The sequence below is a fragment of the Sminthopsis crassicaudata genome, chromosome 3 (assembly GCF_048593235.1).
Source record: "Sminthopsis crassicaudata isolate SCR6 chromosome 3, ASM4859323v1, whole genome shotgun sequence".
In the NCBI taxonomy this organism is placed as follows: Eukaryota; Metazoa; Chordata; class Mammalia; order Dasyuromorphia; family Dasyuridae; genus Sminthopsis; species Sminthopsis crassicaudata.
The window spans coordinates 183,528,462-183,546,383 of record NC_133619.1 but is presented as its reverse complement, the minus strand read 5'-3'; the positions used below and the strand labels follow the sequence as shown (position 1 = coordinate 183,546,383).

General features: G+C 31.7%; 1 long non-coding RNA gene across 9 annotated transcripts in view; it reads left to right on the top strand.

The window, feature by feature from the left end:
• Window positions 1-17,922, top strand: part of LOC141560912 (uncharacterized) — a 506,908-nt gene that overhangs the window by 264,706 nt on the left and 224,280 nt on the right. For 8 of the 9 annotated variants that reach the window (XR_012487892.1, XR_012487895.1, XR_012487888.1 and 5 more), the window contains exons 4-5: window positions 15,779-16,031; window positions 16,347-16,584. The exons of the other annotated variant lie outside the window; for it this stretch is intronic. This is a non-coding gene — a long non-coding RNA (uncharacterized LOC141560912). The remainder of the gene's footprint in view (window positions 1-15,778; window positions 16,032-16,346; window positions 16,585-17,922) is intronic. 9 annotated transcript variants of the gene reach the window in all.

Genomic DNA, 17,922 nt, shown 5'->3' with positions numbered 1-17,922 from the left:
TCCTACTTTACACAGAAAAAGGGAAGGTTTTTCTTTTTAAAATGTAAACGGGTTAAAAATAGAACTTTGTTTCTGTTTTTACCCTTTGAAATCTTTAATCGATTTAGTTGAATGGATTCTTGATTGAGGTTTTTTTAATATTACCATCTTTTTCCAAGGTTGGAATTTATGTATTCCAAAGATTACACTGGACAGGGATGATACCATTATCAAACTGGATTTGGAAGAGACTTTAAGGTCATTTTGTCTAACCCCATTTTTTTTATGCATCAAGAAAGAGAGCCCTATATTACATATGTGTGTGTGTATGTGTGTGTGTGACGTGCCTATGATAATACAGTTAATAAGTGTCAAGATAGCAGTTAAATTCAGGTTCTCTGATCTGATCCTTATTGCTGCTTATATACTCCTTATTGCTGTGTAACATGTTCCCCTACCCCAAGTTATTCCTTTAATAGTGTAACTTTTTAATCAACTAATTTATTTATGGCTTACTCTGATGTTCTGAAAGGGACCCTTGCCTAATCAAAGCTCTTGAAAACATTTGAAGAATCTCAGAAGGTGAAAAAGTACCTTAAAAATCCTCTCATTTGACCTTCTCATATCACAAATCAGGAAACAATTTTCATGACTTGCTCAAGTTCAATCAAACATTTTAGAAGCATTAGAAGCATTGTATTACCCACTGGGATGAGAGTCATTGTGGATAAAAGGGGAAATATGAAAAAAATCTCTATCTTTAATGAACTTGCAGAGATGGAATTTGGATTCAGGTCTCTTGTCTTAGGCAACCCAACTCATTGTAAAATGAATGCACAAACAGTCTAAATTCAAATACTCTGCAAGTTAAAATATGCTAATAATCATAATCATAACAGTAATGGTGGGCTTTTTTTAAAGTTCTCTAAGTGTGATATATAAACAGACAGGTAGGGGAATATCTATAGTAAAGCATCAATGCCTTTTTTCATTCAAAAATGGCGACTTATGAGTGTTGGTTTTGAAGGTGTTTTGGAAGACATTTTGAGGGGTGACAAATTTTATACTTTAGACTTAAAATAACAAAAAATAATTAAATCTTGCTTAAGGCAAGAGGTTATACAAATTAGATTCTAACATATTGTTGATATTTAATAAAAGACTTAGTAGTAATAATAATAGTACTTTCAGGTTTACAAAATTGTTTATAAATATTATCTCATTTGATCTTTACAACTACTCTGGGAAGTAGGATATATTATTATTCATATTTTTATAGCTGAGGAACTAAGGCAGAGTTTAAGTGACTGACACAGGATTACACAGATCAAAAGTTATGTTTTGAATTCAAGTCTTCCTAAGTACATGTCCCCCATTCTATTCCCAGTACCATCTAGGTTGAGGCTAGAGAAAGATGAGTTTCTATGGGGGGGGGACCAAAAAAACCTTTCAACTATCAATGCCTCACTCTAAAGATGTCCATTGGTAATGATCCAAAAAATGTTTAAATACCTAATACCCACAACTCCTGTATGTTTTTAAATTTTAAAAAAAGGATAAATCAAGGAACATATCTCATATTGCTTTGGGTGTTTGGTGTTCAGCCCTAGACAGAAGGAATCAAAAAACAACAGCACTTTCCTCTTTTGTCCTTCTCTTAGGCTGTGTGATTTAATGGTTGACACTCAAGGAATCGGGGTCATGCTGTTTCCGTTTTCTCTGTGATTACCAGGATATGTTCTGGGCTATAGCTGTGGATGTTTAAATGCTACTCCAAAGGCAACTAGACCCCCCCCCCAAAAAAAAAAAAAGTTTCACATTCGCTCATGTTTTGAACAGCAGTTGCTGAAGATACTGTGACTTGCATGAAATGGGAAATGAAGAAAGTCAGTTCTGTGGTACCATGTTCTGATTTCTTTGTCATAGTTTGCCACGGAAGAGGCAGAATCAATGCATGTTGTATCAACATTAGCTTCAGAAGGAAAAAAAAAAAAAAGATATTTAGCAATTAGTATTTGATCAGAAATGTTCCCTGCAATAGTAGTTATTTGAGAGATTAGTGTGAGGTGTGGGGAAGTGTGGTGTGTTTTCTCAAATTAAGGTTATTTGCATTTGAAAAAAGGCAGCTTCCATTAGAAAGTAGATGATTTGCAATATAGGGAAGCATCAAACATTTGGCCAAATGCAAAATTATATTTTTTGGGGGGAGGGATTGGAAGTGAGAAGGAGTGAATCATTTTTAAGCGTAACATTAAATTGAACAAAATGCTTTTTAGTAGATGTTAGAGTAGGAAAACTGTTTTAGCTACAAAGCAGAACAGAATTAACAATTTCTTTCACTAAACCATCAGTTGTATATTATACTGAGCAACATAAGACATATAGGTTGCCCCCTGAGATATTATTACAGCTTTCTACTTTAAAGAATCCATATATATTCCCTCTTACATTTGATCTTATTACTTATGTCAGAGATATTATTTCAGATACTTCTTTTCACATGGGTGTCAGTAGAAATTTCTGCATTTTCTGCTAATAACAATAATAACAATTGCTTTCCTATCATTATTCCTCCCTCCTATCTTCCTTCCTTCCTTCCCTCTTTTTCTCTCTTTCTTTCATTTCTTCCTCCTTTCCTCCCTCCCTTCCTCTCTCTTTCTCTTCTTTGTTTCCCTATTTCACCCAAGGTGGAAGTTTAGTGATCACTCACAGAGCAATCTATGATTTGGAATAGGTACTTTGGCTTCTTTATTTCCTCTTTGACCTAGCCCAATTCATCTATCTTTAGGAAACCTAGTAGCATCACTCAATATTGTTGCCAGAATTAGTATAAATGTGAGAATAGATTTAGCCCTACTACAACTTAGACTCCTGAGCTCAGGTGACCTACCAGCCTCAGACTCCTCAGGAACAGGTGTTATAATCATGTACCACTATGCTTGTCCAAATATTCCATCATGTCTAGGTGAACATTTTATTTTTCCATGTTTTATTCAATCATATTTTTTCTATTTTACTTCAAATATTTTGTGAATACATAAATGCTTCATTTGATCATCATTTTCCAAAAACTTGTAAATTTAATTTCCCTTCATGTTTGGAGTTCATAAAGCTTTGTGAGTTAAGAGCTGGAAGGAAGATGAATCCATCTGCTTCCCATTTTGTCAGATGAGAAGACTGAGGTACAGATTTACACAGGATCACATAATTTGTGTTTTAGGCAGAATTTGAACCCCATTGATTTGCAAGTGCAGGGGTGTATCCACTAAGTCATGCTGCTTTTCTAAAGGAATTCAGAGTTCTATCCTTAGTCTTACTCTGTATTAAAATCTTGCTTAGGATATTTGATTTTCTTTTTCTTCCTTTTTTCATTGTTTCCATAAAAAATATTAAGAACTTTTCTCCTTCAAAGAATCTGGAAAATGGCACATTTTATATTATGTCTTGGGATGTATTTTTCAAGATCTATTCATGTATATCTTATGTTATGTGATTCTTGATGAAAATATTTCTGTATTTTTCTAAAAAATATACAGATTTGTTATATTTGTCACATTGGACCTTAGTAAAAATGAATGTACCTCCACAACTAATTTTCCAAATTGTTAGTATTAGTATTAGTTTTCCAAATTATAACAAGATCAGGAATCCAGAAGTTGATGGTAACCTCTCTGCAACTGTGTTATCTGATATCTTCATTTTACAGATGAGAAAAATGACTTGCCCAAATTAATTATCAGAAGCCCCCTAATTTCAAAACTATTATAGTTTCTACTATAGTACATTGCCCTCTAAAATTAACTCGAATTTGCCTGTCAGTTTATCTAGCTAACTTCCAAGTTATCTACTTATATAACTACATATATGTATGCATTGTACAAAGTATATGCATATATATGTATGCATATGTACATGATAATACATATGCATTATATATACATATATATATATATATAAATATATACATACATATATATATATAAATATATACATACATATAAATATATACATACATACATATATATACATACATATATATATATATATATATATATATATATATATATATATATATATATATATATATATATATATATAGTATGTGTGTGAATGCATATAAAAGTGCCTATACATATAGTATATGTATGTGAATCTATAATTGTTATCATAAGGTTTCCTCCATTAGACCGGGAGTTCCTTCAGGACAGGAACTGTTTTCTTTTGTTTTTTTGTTTTTGCCTTTCTTTGTATTGCCACAACATACTACAATGCTTAGTACACATAAGCACATAATAAATGTTTTTTGTCCTGTGTCACACAATTGAGTTATTTTAATGTTGATAAACTCATCTCCCACAACAACTCTTTGAGTTATGTCATAATGTCTTATCCTTCCCCATTTTACAGATGATTAAACTGAGGATCAGAGTGAATAACAATGGTTACAGAACTAATTATCTAGGCTTTGAAGGTGACTCAAATTCAAATATCAATGTTGTTGTTATTGTTTTGTTATTTTTCCTATTTTACCATAATGCTTCCTTGAGTTATGACTTGCTTATTACTATGATAAGGATTTATTTTAAATGAAGAGATTATTTTGTTGATTTCATTTAAGTTTCCTTTATTCTTATGTCTGAATGTCTTTAATGTCTGTGCTTGAAAACTTTAAATCTCTATTAAAACTCAAGAATTAAACAAAAAAATTAAAATAAAGAGCAGAGATCTAGAGCTAGAGGAAAGCTCAGAGGCCATCTGGTTCGTTTTTAAAACTGAATCTATTTTCAGCCTTTCTACCTTCCCAAGAATGTTACCATTTCCAGAAGAACCTGAAGAATCTCTGATTAACTATGAATATATTGACTACATTTCTAGCACATACTGAACATATAGAGTGCTTACATTAGCAATTTGTTATGATATAATTTGGTTATCAGTCTTCCAAATACATTCATATACACATAAATACATATAGATTTAGATATACATACATATACAAATACATATACATATACAAGCACACATTTTTTTTCAAAATCAAAATATATCATTCCTTGGTCATGCCAGTCATGTCATTTCTTATTTAAATTTATTTGTACCTTTACATAAAACAACATCAAATTGGGAGAAAAATAGTTGTTTTGAGCTACATTATATTCTTGGTCAATAACGTATGCAAAAATAATCAAATACTTGTAAGTCTGACCCTTTTTTCCTTCTGTATAGGGAAAGAGCAGTACATGTACTTAGATATGCATAGGAATGAAAATTACCTACAGATGATCTCTGTTATAGGTTATAAGAAATTGATCCCATAAAATAAAATTTGCATTAAAGAACAAAAAGCATCAGTATTGTGCTCTTTACAATGAAATAAACAGATACATTTCTCAGTTTAAATATTTGGAAAGGAGATCTACCACATATGTTTTCTTTGTTTAAAGTTCCAAAATCTGGTAGTTTGTTTAAATTATTGTTTCTCATAACTCTAGGAAATTTGGTTTCCAGAAAGCAGCAGATGTACAAAATGCTCTATTAAAATATAATAAAACATCACCCAGGATATTTGATTAAAAGTAGAATTCAAAATAATTTCATTTTAGGTGCCAAATAATAGTTTTCTTAGAAGTTGGTTTAGTAAAAGTGATTGGAAGCAATGGGTTAATTGTTTTTAAAGTGCTTATAAGCAAATATTATTAGCAAAGCATTTTAATTACTGTACTTTATGTGGCCTAAATGTAAGCATTTATTAATACAAACCAAGCACTCATTACAAATTTACACAGAAAATGATAAAATATTATGTATGAAATGAATCATTAGCATGGACCATTAAGTCCTCTATTTTCATTTAATTGAATTTGTCAGTAGTACCCTCTTTAACTGAAAACCAGTCATAACCACAAAATTAAATAATAATTAAAGAAACAACTATTCAAAGAGTTGCTTGGAAGCTAAGGTGCCATTTAACCAAAACATAGCAATTTAATGTAAATTGCAGACCATGTAGACACAGTTCTGAAAATTATGCATCCTGTGGTTCCGTACATATTTGATTTAACAAGTCGTCTCTAGCACAGCAGAGTTCTTGTCCTAGTTTAAGAATTACTCTGCTATCAGAAAGAAAAGCAAGGTGTTCAATGGATAAAACCATCTCAAATTTTTTAAGTGTGCTGTTAATAGACAATTTAAGTGTTACCCCCCAAAATTCACATGATTGTTACATAACTTTTTGGTTTATTTTTCTATTGAATTTATTATGTAGGAATTAGATATATTTCCTCTAATTTTTCTTTGAGAAAGTCCCATAGAAATATTATATACTGCATAATATTCAAAAGTCAGGTTTCTTAAAAATATATTATACATTTCTGGGATGTGTAAGCAATAGCTTTATATCCTCTTTGTTTACTGTGTTTGTGTACTGTGGCACTGCCCTCTCAAATTAGGTCTTTCTGGCTCTTTCAGTTCCTAAAAAAAATCTTTCTGGATTTATGTACACTTCTCTAATTTTCTCATTTATATATTTTCCAAAAATATTCTTTTAATATGCCCATTCTTACTTGAAATCAGCTTTCTACAAACTATTTCTACTATACCTAGACACATTCCATATTGCACAGCCAGCAGGGGGAGGTAAGATTTAAGGAAATAGAATCAACTTCATGGCAGTTTATATTTTCACAAGCAAACAGAAATTAAATTTCTGTAGGTCAGGAGAATGTAGGTATAAGCAAAGTACTAACAATTCTTTGCACCAACCTCAGATATACAAACTATAAAAGAATGTATATTCTTGAGCCTGAAAATAAACTAAAATAACACACAAACAAGAGAAAAAGATACTATAAACTTGAAGAGAAAAAACATTGTCTCAGTATTTCCCAGAATTATATGTGCTCATACATTAGACTATGTTCTGCAACTAGTGTCACAAATATTTTGAATTTATTTGAAGAACCCAAAATTTTTGTTGATTTTTAAAAATCACATTGAATTTTTTCCTACTTATATTACTTTTAGCATTATCAAGAACAATTTGTAAGTGGTTCAGTTCTAGCTAGGAAAGAGTATTTCAGAAGGAAATATTGGTTTAATTTTAGTTCATATGCAATAATAATACATTAATGAAATACCTACATCCAAGATCATGAGGCATTTAAAAACATAAATATCTCAGTTTTGCTTATTAGAAAAGTGTTTTAATTTCATATTTCATAAACCTCATTTTTAATTTTGTTCTTCCAGGTGACTTAATTTTTAAACCACTTATGTGCTCCTTACATTTATAGTATATTGTACATCCTATTGAGATTCTACTTGGGGGTTGATGATGCTTTTAAAAACCAGAGAGTATTGTCCTACTTTCCTTAGTTAGAAAAGGACCTGGGAAGTATAATTGATCATTTAAAGTTACTTAAAATTTAATTTTTATTTACAGTTAGGCATCATTCCCCTGCTTTTACCCTTCCCCAATGCAATGAGGAATTCATAAAAATTCTACTTTTAAAATGATACATATTCCAATAAGATTATATAAATTTTATTTCTTGTTATTTTTGTTAAATATTATAATATAAATCTGGAAAGTCTGATTTCTTTGAATGAAAATAATAATAATAGTGTTTTATTATTTTATGCTTGCTTTAACTTTTTCTTTGAGTTACTTAAAGCACTAAAATATAAATAATGAGTTGAGTTGTTTGAGTTTATAGAAGTATAAACTGAGACATCAGATGTTGAGATTTATGAAAAAATATCAGATAATCATTTAAGGTGGAAATAAAATTTGAAAATTCAAGTCAGATCTTAAGTAGCCTTTATCATTCACAAAATTTTTCTCATTTATAAGTTTTGTGAAACTGATATCCAGGAAACATTTCAGGCAAAATATGAATTGAAATTCACAAAAACTCATTCAGAAATTCTTAATATATTGATGCTTTCCTACTCTGATCTATAAAAATCATCTGACAAAGAGCAACAGAGAAAACTCTGCTATGTTTGGGAATTTCTATATAAGGGGATTTTGCAGATTTTAGTCATAAGCATCATAAATCATGCTTATAAGTATTTTTTACAAAAAAACAAGATGTTTTGGTATGGAGGACTATTGTAAATATCAGTGTTACCGATCTGTAATATATATTAATATATACTTCAAAAATTTAATGAAATTTTGCTGAAATAGACCATTCCTACTTTAGATATTTTATTCTTTTTTAATACAGACTAGCTTTTAAATTCCACTTTTTAGCAGATTATTTTTTTCTGTATTATTCTCTATATATACCACAGAACTTAAGAGATCATGGTTTTAGAGCTATAGGGAGACTTCAGTATTAAATATTACTATTCCCTTTTTAACATATAAGATTATAGAAATTCAGAAAGGAGAAACAATTTACACTAAAGTAAATTTAGAGTCAGGATTTAAACCAAGATTCCATGATTACAAAAGTAGAACTTTTTTTTTTTTTTTTTTTTTTTATGATAATGTAGTGTTTCAAAGTAGATTTAGTAAAGGCTTTTTGAATGAATGAGTTAATTTATTTAAAGTAACAGTTACATTCCATGTAGAGGTTGGCACTACATAGAATTTAAGACATATCATATATATATATATATATATATATATATATATATAATGTATAATTATTATATGTGTGTATATATGTGCATATAGAAATAATATATATATATATGTATATATGTGTGTGTATGTATGTGTGTTTGATTTTTGTGCATCTTAAATGCATGTACTTTGATCTTTTATACTGAGACATTTCATGTAAATTCAGTCAAAGAATCTCCTTAGCCAGTATATGTTTTCTGATAATACAGTGTCAGTCTTCCATCTCCAACTTTCTTTATATTTTGAAGGAATTACTTTCATACTAGTTCTGACATGAGCTTTAATTTAACCCAAGGTGCTACCAAATTAAAAATAAAATAAAAAATAAACATATAGGGGCAGCTACAAGCTCAGTAAATAGAGGATTAGCCCTGAAGTCAGGAAGACCTGAGTTCAAATCTGACCTTAGACATTTAACACTTCTTAGCTGTGTGAATCTGGGCAAGTCACTTCATCCTAATTGTCTCAGCAAAAAAATAAAAATAAAAATAAACATATAAACAGAAAACTACAGAAATGACTTCATTCTATTATGGTTTGACTACATTCACTCACAATGTACTAATTATTTTTTTAATATTTAAAATGAAATAAAATATGAGGGTAGGGGAATATCTTGCCTATCTTTATGTGTAGCTATCAATCTAAGGGCTTGTGATCTTAAAAAATGACACATATAAATTAATCTGTAGCCAGAGTGAGGTTTCTATGATATTAAATTGGATTTTAAAAGACAAGAGAGAAAGCTTCCAAATAAAGGTACAATTATGCAATCCCAGGGACAAAGTGACAGAATTGATAAAAAAAATAATTTTTATATATTTAAAATATAAATATTTAATAAAATATAAATATTTAGGAGAGAAAGAATGAAGTGTCTAGTGATAAATGAAAAGGTAAATATTCTGTAATGAAGGTGTAGACAGCAGGAAAAAGGAAGTAAAGAAGGTTGTAATTGAACTTTTAAAATTCTGGGTAATCTTATCTAAACAAGATAAACTAGAACCTTCTTATAAGACTAAATGAACTTGAGTTTTAAAAAATTCTCCAAGAGACTTCTGAATAAGCACTTGGATTTCTAGAAAATTGTTCAGGATCTAGTTGGACTTCATTTCAGTATCTCATATAATAGATCAAATGAACACTTCATATGCATATCACATGATCACATTACTTTATGACTACATCAGGTCACAGCAAACCAGTTTCTAGTAAAAACAAAAACAAAAACAAAATAAAACATACCAAATAAATATATAAAAACCTTTACTTCATGTCACAAATTAGGCCTGTCTGTCCCTGCATAATCCATGAGTCATGTGAAATCTTTGAGTCATTAATCCCTTTGAGAGTTTGACAGATTCTGAGTGTGGTGTTGATCCTTCTTCACAGTTGCCTCTTTCCTCCAAAAGCAGAATCCCTGGTGATATCAGAAGTGCTTCTGTGATCAGATGAGATACCATATTCACTATGTGCAAAAAGGATCAGAGCTTGGACTTTTAAGAAGACTTGCTTCCTCTCCATGCAAGCAACTACTACTCCTTAAGGGGACCACACAAAATATTTCAACTATATTTTATGTTAATTTAGATTAAAACTTGCAAGGTGAGGAGAAAAGGTGAGGTAAAAGAAGGAATGGGAAAGAACAGATGAAGACTGGACTACAAAGTGGTGCTGGAAATTCCAAGTTTCCAAATGACCTATGGTCAAGAATACCATATGATGCTGATTGCTACACATACATACACACACACACACACACACACACACACACACACACACACATATCTTGAAAAAAAGGAATAAGATACATCTGTGATTTTGTTAATAAAGGGATTTTCTTATGAGGAAATGTTATTAAAACAAATCAATACCTTTTTTGCAACTTATACTTTTAAAATGTTTCCTGGGGCACTCAGAGAAATTAAATGATTTGCCTGTAGTCATATATCAATTATGTATCAGAAGCAGGCCTTCAATTCATCTTCTTTTCTTTAAGGCCAATTCTTTATCCCCTATACCACATAGTCTACTCTGTCTTTATTTCCATCTATCTCATTTCTGTGTCTCTCATTTGTATGTCTCTTTGTCTCCTCAAATTTATTAATACTAATACATATTGTATATATGTTTTATAGATGGATGAGGAATTGACATGTAGATATAGATCATATTGTATTCTGTATCATTTTTGAAGCAATGAAACTTCTTGCTTCCATTGTACCAAGTCCTCTCATTTTCTGGAGCTTTATCTGTTCCTATTCCCATTATTTCCTTCAAATATAATTATATATACATATACATAGAAGTATATATAAATACATACATAGATAGTATGTTTATGAATATATTTGTATCCATATATGCACACATGCTATTTATATATTATGTATACACATATACGTATAGTCAATTATAAATAGAACTCTGAATGAAGAACACTACTTTTATAACTTTTGAAATTAGTATCAAGTAATATATATTGCCATGATCTCTAAAATGAAATTTTTCATCTAATTAGAATATAAGTGATTTGATATTGGTCTCACTGCGAATATAGCATATAACATTCCTTTTCCTAGATTATGGTATGACAAATGTGTGTACAAAATTTATATTTTAATCCCAAAGTAGGTTATTAAAGTAAAAAAAACAACAATTGAAAATTGATTTAGGTATAAAATGGATAAAACAACTTTGTCTTTGAACTTCATAACTATATAGATCATGGTTCTACCAAATCATTTGGCTTTTATTTGGGTATATTAAAACATTCCATAATACGTATTTGCCCTCAAAAAGAATTGTGGTTTATGTTAAGGGGATATTTCCCAGTGTCCTCTGTGTAATTTGGAAACTAGTATTTTATTACAGATGTTGTGGTTATGTCCCAAATTCCCAAATTAATGTCCTTTTGGTTAGAAGTGGTCAATATTATTCACACAGTAAATTAACTCATCTGATTATTCCCTCTAATATCGTCTTTGGTATTTTGTTCCCAAATTGTGTTCTCAACTGCAAGTCCCTTTGACTTTAATAACTTTAAATTAAGTACTGTTTGTCTGATGGGATGGACTATATGTATAAAATTTGATTTTACTTGTTTCGGTTGAAGTTATTTTTCAAGAAGTTTGAGATAAATGGGAGATTTCAAAAATCACTTTTCACTGCTAAGACATATAATTCTCTTCATTAAAGAGAAATTCGATCAACCCCTATTTCTAAACCCTGGATATTCAAAAAGACTTTAATCATTGGAGACTCCTTTCTTAGTGATTTTTAAAAGAATTATTAGCAGATCTTGATCATCAGACCACTCAGTCCTAATACAAAATATCCCAGCACTCTTTTGTAGATTTTTTGTTTGTTTGTTTGAATCTGTTTCCCTTAAGTCCTATAAGATACTTTTGCAATGTAGTGGGGATTCTATTGGGACTGAAAAAATGATCATTGGCAAGAGAGACTGTTGCAGAGAATATAGAAATGTGCAATAGGGAAAAGGGTTATGTAACTTCTAAAGTTTTTTCTAGCAGTGAAATTATATAATTTTACGTGTCTTTCATTGACACAGAGATAAAGGGAAATTATCTAGTTATTATAAAAGCCTTTCTGTTTTATATACACATATACTAGTTTTCCCAACTTTGACGTGTTGATATAGCCACATTAATTAATATGAGGGTGCTATTATTTTTAGTAGGAATAGAATATTAATTTAAAATCCTCAGGGAAATGAAAGCATTTTGTCTTTTGTCATTTCAAATGTATAACTTATTTGATAAGGACTTTTTTATATACAATTCCCTTCCATTCCCGTGAGCAATTGGGCACTTATGTAATGTTTGGTAAATGAATTCCTTATCATGCATATTTAACATCACACTGATTTTCTCAAACCTGAAGAAATCTTCATTTGAAAGATAACATTTTTCATACTTTTATTTGATTGTAAGAATGTAAAAATGAGCTAATATAAGAAACAGAGTCACTGATCAGATAGTATATTAACTGTTAATCGAAATTAAATAAAAATCAGAGGTTACTGAGTCTTAGTCTCACGGATAAAGCTGAAGTTCATACTATCATTTAAAGATATCCAAATGTTCATCAAAACAATTTAAGTAACATTACACTAAAAGAAAATGCTTTTAAAAACTCTCATAGCAAAGAGTATATTCATAATCCTTTAAAAGAAAATGTATTCTTAGTGCAGCTAAATGATGCTCTAGATAGAGTGCTAATCCTTGAGTCACAAAGATTTGAGATCAAATTTGACCTCAGACATTTATAAGTTGTATGACCCTAGGCAAGTCACCTGTTTTTCCCTTAGTTTACTCATCTGTAAAATGAATTGGAGAAGGGACTGGCAAACCACTCCATTATCTTCATCAAGAAAATCCCAAATAGACTGATACAATTAAATAACAAAATCTTAATTCCTTTATTGAACTTTCTTAGTTTGAATAGCATATACCCTTTCCTTAACCTTAACTAATCACTGAGCTTCAGAATCTCAAGACAACCCTTATATATTTCTTTGTGTTCTGATATCTATCTGTCTGTCTGTCTTTCTCTCTATTATTCTTTCTCTCTGTTCTCCTCCTTTTCTCCTTCTATTCTTCCCTCTCTCCTCCTCTCTTCTTACCTCTCTCTTTCTTTCCTTACCTGCCCAACTCCTTCCATGTCTTTTTGGCTTGCTTTTCTTTCATGATGTGTGCTTGTGGTTTATATTCCTTAATGTAAGTTGCTAAGGAGATAACAATCATATATTCTGTATTCTCTACAAGCTTCTACAGCACCTAATAGTGTTCATTCCATATCTAGTGAATGATTTTCATGTATCCTGATTTTGATTTAAAAAATTCTTGGTATCTTTTGTTTTTACATCACCTGTGACCAAAAAATATGACTTTGTTTTACTTACTGGCTAGCCTTCCATAGTGACATAGATTAAAAAAACAAACAAACAAAAAAAAAAACTTAGCAAACATACTGAGCACATCTGATAGAATATGCAATATTATTTTTCCCCTGAGGCAAATGGGGTTAAGTGAGTTGCCCGGGGTCATAAAGCTACGAAGTATTATGTGTCTGAGTCCAGAAATGAACTCAGATATTCCTGATTTCAGGGTTGATACTCTACTCATTGTGGCATGTAGCTGTCCTGAATATGTAATATCCTATACTCACAGTCCTCCACCTCTACAAGACAGGAGAATGATCTATTTTTTTCACCTGAAAATTCTTTTTGCTATTTAATATTAAATAACCCAAATTCAATATGATTAGTTTTTTCTATGGATTCACAAAACCCATGTTAAAAGCATTTTGTGATAAAGCAGATTGACTGAGAAACTAGGTAGCCTGTTGAAGTCTGTTCTGTTCTAAGAACCCCAAGAACAGATTCTTGCTTTTCTCACTGAGAACTTTTCCACCCCTAATTAAGATGAAATTTTTCCTATAACACATATTTTACCAAATTTAGTATTTGTTAACTTTCTTTTCCTCTCCTTGCATGTGTAGTCCTAAGTTCCACAGTATTGTCTTTATCTTGTTTGATGAGATGAAATGGAAGGAGGTAAAGGGGGATTTTGACAGCACTTAGCACAATGCTCACTTCCAATATAGTAGATGCTTAATACATAATTGTTGAGTGATTTAATGAGTGCAGCAATTGGTGGTACAGGGGATAGAATATGCCTGATACAGGAAGACTTAAGTCTAAATCTGACCTTAGTCCCCATGCCTGTTATTTACTCTTTCTGCTTCAATTTCCTCATCTGTAAAATATTAATAATTATAATTCCCATCTTCCAGGTTTGTTGTAAACATCAATTTAAACAAATTATGCAAAATGCTTTAACAACCTTAACTTAATATATACATGCTAGTTATTATTGCTGTTTTTAATATTAGTATCAGTATCATCATCATCATCATCATTATTATTATTGATGGATTATTAAAAGTACAGTATAAGTACAGCCAATTCTATAGAAAACAAGAGAGGGCTATATGTTTGTTTGTGATAGACATTTTGTGTCTGTGAGAAAGAGAGCCAGAGAGGCAGAGACAGACACAGAGATGGAGGGAAGAAGGGAGGGAAGGAAGGAGATTTATTTAGTAATCAAAGAAAGAATTTGTAGCCAGTTAAAATTTCTGCACGAGAATTTACACCTCCAAAATTAGCTCACGCTACAAAGCAGGACAATTATTATTTTGTTCATTATCTAAGCAAGAAAATAGTGGAAAGGCATTAATAATGTAGATTTAGCTTAAAAGTACATTTTTGAGAATTGTTTGTTAAATGTGTGCCAGCACACCCCACTTAAGTATATCTTTTATCAGTGAGAAACAGTAACAATTATTTACATCTTTTATGAAATATCAGTGGTCTACTTTCCACTATTATTAATAAAAACAAATTATTATCAATTCTAACTTTTCATTTAAGTCACATTCCAGAAATCAATAAGAATAAATCTGATAGAAAATTAAAATAAAACCCCAGAAAGCTAGCATCTCTTGGGACTGGCCACCCCCACCCCCACCCAGAGTGACTCAGTGCATTCTTACAGCCTCAGAGCCCAGACTAAGCACAGCCATCACTGTCCTGTTAGTGCCTCTCTGCTGTCTCCCGCAGTCTGTACAGGAACTGACAAGAGAAACAATTGGTCTGTTTCTGGGGGTGATGGAGCTGGATGTTGTTACTGGGCTTTCTCTACAGACTGTGGGAGACAGCAGCGAGGCACTAACAGGACAGCGATGGCTGTGCTTAGTCTGGGCTCTAAGGCTCTAAGAATGCACTGAGTCACTCTGGGTGGGGGTGGGGATGGCCAGTCCCAAGAGATGCTAGCTTTCTGGGGTTTTATTTGTTACCTCTGGTGTCTACACCTTCTCTGCTGCTCCTGGCTTGCTGCCAAGGGGGAATATCCACACTAGAATAAATGTCGTTCCACAGAAACAGCAGAGATAGCATCCCTCCCCACTCTGGTCCGAGCAGTGTGAGCTGCCTGCCTTGCTCTCTTGCTACTTGCCCTCAGCCTGTGCCCAATCTGTTCTCCCCCCATCTCCCCCCAGACTTTTTCTGGTGAATTTCAAGGATGTCTTCTGTTGGTGATTATTTGTGTTTTTTTTTTTTTTTTTTTTTTTTTTTTTTTCCAGTCAAGCATTAATTCCGAGGCTTGTCATGAAGTAAATTCTGGGAGAAAACATGGAGTTCAAGCTGCTGTTTGCCTCCTCTCCACCATCTTGGCCGGAAGTCCCAAAGCTAGAATTTCTTATGCAATATTGTATAGTAATGGTGATACTGGCAACCTTGTTTCATCCCTGATCTAATTGGGAATGGTTCCAGTTTATCCACATTATATATGATGCTTGCTGATGTTTTTTAAAAAGATGCTACTGACTCTTTTAAGTAAGGTCCATTTATTCCTATACTCTCGTGTTTTTAAAAGGAATGAGTGTTGGATTTTATCAAATGCTTTTACTGTATGTATTGAGATAATCATATGGTATTTGTTAATTTGATTATTGATATAGTCAATTATGCTATTAATTTTCCTAATATTTAACCAGCCCTGCATTCTATTATAAATCCTACTTGGTCTTGGTGTATTATCCTGGGAATGGTTTCCGTAATTTCTTTGCTAATATTTCATTTAAGATTTGTGCTTCAGTACTTATTAGGGAGATTGATCTAGCATCTTCTTTCTCTATTTTCATTGTCCAGAAAGCACAGTCGCTGTTGCAGGGGTTCCACTGCTGTGGGAGTTCTGCTGCTGCTGGAGTTTCACTACTTCGAGAATTCCACTGCCTCAGACTGAGCCTGGCACTATGTGGATTAGAGACTGCTCTGGGCTGTGGCCCCTGCTGTTCAGGTTCTTAACTGCCCCAAGGAAAAGCCCTGGACAGCAGAAGGCAGCTGCACAGCCATGCCAAGATCAGTGTTAGGTCACTTCTGGTTTGGGGTGAGCATATTTTCTGCCTTTTTATTTTAAAGTGGCTTTGATTTCTCTTCTGATCTGCTGTTTTACAAGCAGAGTAGAGCTATCAGCCATGCCAGATTCCTCTATCTCAGTGGCTTCTCTGATACCAGAGTTCTCCCCAGCCTGTTTGGTACAATGTGCTAGCCCCTAGTCCAACCCTGTCTGTGCTGGTCTTTTTTTCCCCTCCTCTCGGAACTGACCTTTTCTGTCAAAATTCCAGATTTTCTTCGGCTGGTAAGTGTGCTTCTAATACTTGTGGTTTTTGTCAGTCCAGCATTATTTTTGAGGTTGATGTAACTAGATGGTATTTAAGGTAGAAGGGAGCTTAGAAATGCATGTGTATCTTCTCTGCCATCTTGGCTCCGCCCCCAGGTATCAGTACCATGTCTGTGTCATAAAAGGAATTTTTTCAAATGGTTTATATAGTAGTGGAAACAATTGTTTATATAGTATTGGAATTAATTGTTCTTTAAATGTTTTATTGAATTCACATGTAAATCTATCTGATCCTTGGGATTTTTTCTTAGGGAGTTGATTAATAGCTGGTACTATTTCATTTTCTAAAAATGGGACTATTTAAGTTAGTTTTCTTTTAATCTGGGCAGTCTATATTTTTTGTAGATATTTATTCATTTTCTTTAGGTTTTCAAATTTTTTGGTAAAGAGCTGGACAAAATAACTCCTAATTATTGCTCTAATTTCCTCTTCATTGGTGCAAAGTTTTCTTTTTTTTTTTTTTTTTTCATTTTTGAGACTAACAATTTGATTTTTTTTTCTTTTTTCTAATCAAATTAACTAAAAGTTTATCAATTTTTTTTCATAAAACCAACTCAGTTTTATTTATTTATTCAATAGTTTTATTTGTTTGTTTGTTTATTTCTTTGTTTTTTTAATTTCAGTATTATTGAGCTCTATTTCTATTTTTAGAATTTCAAATTTGGTTGAAATTTGGTATTTGATTGGGTGTTTTTAATTGTTTCTTTTTCTAACTTTTTTAGTTGCAAGCCCAATTCATCGCATTCTTCTTTCTCTATTTTATGGAAGTAAAACATCTAGGGATATAAAATTTTCCCTTATTACTCATTTGATTGCATCCCACAAAATTTGGTATGTTGTCTCATTATTGTCATTCTCTTGGATAAAATTATTGATTGTGCCTATGAGTTGCTATTTCACTCATTCATTCTTTAGGATGAGATTATTTAGTTTTCAATTAATTTTTGGTCTAAATTCCCTGGCTCTTTATTGAATGTAATTTTTATTGCATCACGATCTGAAAAATTCATTTACTCTTTATTCCTTTCTGCATTTGTTTTTGAG